The sequence below is a fragment of the Olea europaea genome, unplaced genomic scaffold (genome assembly GCF_002742605.1).
Source record: "Olea europaea var. sylvestris unplaced genomic scaffold, O_europaea_v1 scaffold682, whole genome shotgun sequence".
In the NCBI taxonomy this organism is placed as follows: Eukaryota; Viridiplantae; Streptophyta; class Magnoliopsida; order Lamiales; family Oleaceae; genus Olea; species Olea europaea.
Window position 1 is genome coordinate 444983 of NW_019265206.1, and position 3851 is coordinate 448833.

Below are 3851 nucleotides of genomic sequence, written 5' to 3' on the forward strand. Positions count from 1 at the left end.
GCGAACCAACTTCTCTATCTCGTTTTTTTGAGTATGTGGGTAACGATAGGGCCTTACGCTGATAGGGCCAGTACCTGGTTGAAAGAGTAATCACGTGATCTCTGGTCCGTTGGGGTGGCAACCCCATGGGTTCTTCAAACAACTTCTCAAATTCCCCCAAGACCTGCTTAATTTCCATCGATATCCCTCCTTGCAACTTCCCACAGTCAACTCCCAGGCTGCCTAACTCCAGAAGCACTCCTTCTTCCTCTCCTTTGAATGCTTTGACCATAGCCTTCAACGTAATCAATGTTTTGCTAAGGCTCGGGTCTCCCTATAAGGTCATTGTAGTTCCTCCAACCTGAAATTTCATCTTAAGTGCCTTCCAATCAATTTTCGTTTGGCCTAGAGTTGAAAGCCATTTCATTCCTAGAATCACGTCAGAACTCCCCAACTCCAAAGGAAGGAAGTCCTCTACTACCTCTATATTCTGCAAGGATAATTGCACTCCTTTACAAATTCCTGCCCCTTGCACCGCCAACCCAGTCCCCATGATCACCCCATATTTCAACATCTCTGTTCTTGGCAACTCCAATTTCTGCACCAAGTCTGCCGCTATGAAATTATGGCTAGCTCCACAATCAATTAACACCACTACTTGCTCGCCGGCAATTTTTCCACTCAGCTTCATGGTCTGTGGTGGGGTAAGACCCACCACCGAATTCATGGACTATTCCACCATTTCGCCGGTCGTCAGTCTCTCTTCTTCTATTACCTCCTCGGGTGGTTCTTTATTTTCGCACTCTTCCTGGCGTTCATCATCGTACACCAACATTACTTGCAACTCTCGATTCTTGCACTTGTGCCCAATGGAATATTTCTTGTCACAACGGAAACATAGCCCTTTTTCCTTCTTGACCTTCAATTAGGCTTCACCGAGCTTCTTGAACATCGGGCCGACAGTAGGTGTAAATCTGGTCGCCGGTAATTTTGGGTTGGAAATCTGGAGAGTGCCCGACTGATTTCTAGAAGACGGAGGGTACCTAGCTGGGTTAGGATTTAATTTGCTTCTTAATGGGCCAGATCCAGTAGGATGTTCTTCTTTTCAATCCTTTGGGCCAGTTCTATAATCTGCTCAAGCTTTCTAGGCCGTAACATCCTAATTTCGGCCTTAATTTCTGGATTCAGCCCATTTATGAAGTGGCCTTCTAGTAAGGCCTCTGAAATATCTCCAATCGGAGCTGCAAGTGTCTCGAATGAGTGCCTGTAATTCATCACCGAACCCTCTTGTTTGAGGGCCAGGAATCGTTCCTTCGTAGTCCCCTCCAGCGCCGATCTGAAGCGAGCTCGCAGGAGTTCTTTGAGCGTTTCCCAACTACGAACACCCCTCTGTTTTTGCTCCCATTGATACCAAGACAGTGATCCTTCCTCAAAACACAAACCAGCCATTCCCAATTTCTCCAACTCCGTTAAGTGATTCACAGTGAAATATCGTTCGGCCTTGAAAATCCATTCCTTTGGATTATTTCTCGTGAACACCAGCATCTCCAACCTCCTCCCCTTGATTTCTGTTTTCCAGCCCCCACCGGTTGCAAAACACCCTTCTCTGCCATTTATCCCCACATCCAGGGATACCTCAGATTGCCCAGTGTATTCTGAGTCCTTCGCTCCTGCTTGTCCTTTGCCTTTCTTTTCTCGTTCGCCTCCTCCCACCTTGCCCTCATGAAGGTGAACTATTCGGAAATGATGGCCATATTTTTTTTCAATATTTTGTACTCGTTGCATCTCTATCTGCAATTTCTCCATTCCCATTTGCATTCCTTCCATTTGCTCCTGAAATTTTTGCTGAGATCCTTCTAAACTTCCCACCCTATCTGTTAAGTTCACCATCGGATCGGTTTGCTCTGATACAAAATGTTAGGAACCTAAATTAATGACAATTTATCTATCAAACTGTTGAGATAAATGAACGCTGAACTTCATTAACTGACTGGAATTGCACTCAATGAAGTTCTGTGAAAGAACCATTAAACCAACAATAACAAAGAACAGAAGGAAATGATAAGATATGGTTGTGAACTTTCGAGAGGTTCACCACTCTCCTGTTGGATGCCAATTTCTCCTCCTCAGATGTCCATTTCTTCTCTTATTTAAAGGTTGTTTTGCTTCTAGACTGTTCTCCCCAACCATATTATGTAACTGTGCACGTGGCTTATTCTCTCTGTGTGTTTCCTCTTTTGCCCTTGCGCCTCTGATAAGTGACCTGTATTGCGGGTCTAACAGTTTTCAATTGATGGGGTCAATTTGTTTATCTTTTCTTTCCTTTTATTATTTTTTTATTTTTATGAAAATAGAATAGTGCTGTAGATAATCTAATGTAATGTGACCAGTGATGTTAGGTGAAATGCTAAAATCAATTAAATTTGTGAATGTAAGACGTTTATCTTTTCTTTTCTTTTTATTATTATTATTTTTTTATTATGAAAATAGAATAGTGCTATAGATTATCTAATATAATGTGACCAGTGATGTTAGGTGAAATGCTAAAATCAATTAAATTTGTTAATGTAAGACCCACTATATTGACCATGTCATTTAATAGGGCTGGACATGGTTCGATTCAATTCGATTATAATGAAAATCGAATTGGATCTGAAATTTTCGAGTATTTAATAAGTGGAATCGTTGGGTTCAAGTTTAATCATGAAACCGTTCGGGTTCGATTCCATTCGTTTCCCAGATTCCATATTATAATTAAATTTTTTAATATTTACAAAATTACATTAATTCAACTAATGATATGCAGCGTTCTGAAAAGCGTAATGCGTGGAAGCCAAGCTATGAGCTAGGCGACTTAGGCGAGGCATAGACGTAAAAAAGAGTAAAAAGACGGTTTCTTATTTTAATAATATTTTAGTGTTTAATAAATCGAAAAATCGTTTAATAATTAAAAATAAAACTTGCCAAACATTTAAAACAAATTTATAGGAAACTTATACATTTTTTTTAAAGTTTTTAACAAAAAGATAAGTTCCAAATGTAAATATTAAATAGTAAATAAATAGGAATTTTTGGAAGATTTCATTTGTTCAAGGTTCAAACGACTACTTTGAATTTAGAACCAACGAAGTGAAGAAATAAACATTTAAGTTTTAACTTAGAATAACTGTAAAAAAATTAAAAATTTTAAAAAAATAATTATGTGGGCCCAGGTGCGCATAACCCCGTCTAGGCGTCCATTAGCAGTCAACAATTGTTGTTGATCGCTAAATAAGGCATCAAACCACTTGGTTTGGCATTTTCGCCCTGCATCGCGCATTGGTGACGTCTAGGCGCTGCCAATGCACCCTTTTTAGAACAATGATGATATGTTCAATATTAGTTTTTATAAATAGCGTAATCCAATTTTATGTGTATTTTGTGTCTCTCTTTACTGAATTCTTCATAGATTTGATTGTTAAAATCACAGGAAGAAAAAAATAGCAAACTCAAAATAATTAATAGAGGCGTTGTCGAGTTTCAATTCGATTTTTCCAGAACAGTAAAAAGGGCATTGCGGTAGAGTAATGGATTTGAATAAAACATAGGTCAATTTGATTAAATTAAATTTGAACTAAAAATTAGAAATAGGAAAAATCATATTTTTGGATTTAAACTAAATAAACTAATTAACAAATTTATTTAGAAAAAATAAAATAATTTGACTTATTTAAAATTAATTAATTAAAAAAATTAGGGAGATTCAGTTCTATTCGGTTCTTCAATTCTTGATCTATAATCGAAAATCAAATCGAGCATTTCGGTTCTCAATTCAGATGTCCGTTAGGGTATTTAACTTAAAAAGAATCGCTCGATTTTGTTCAGGTTCGATT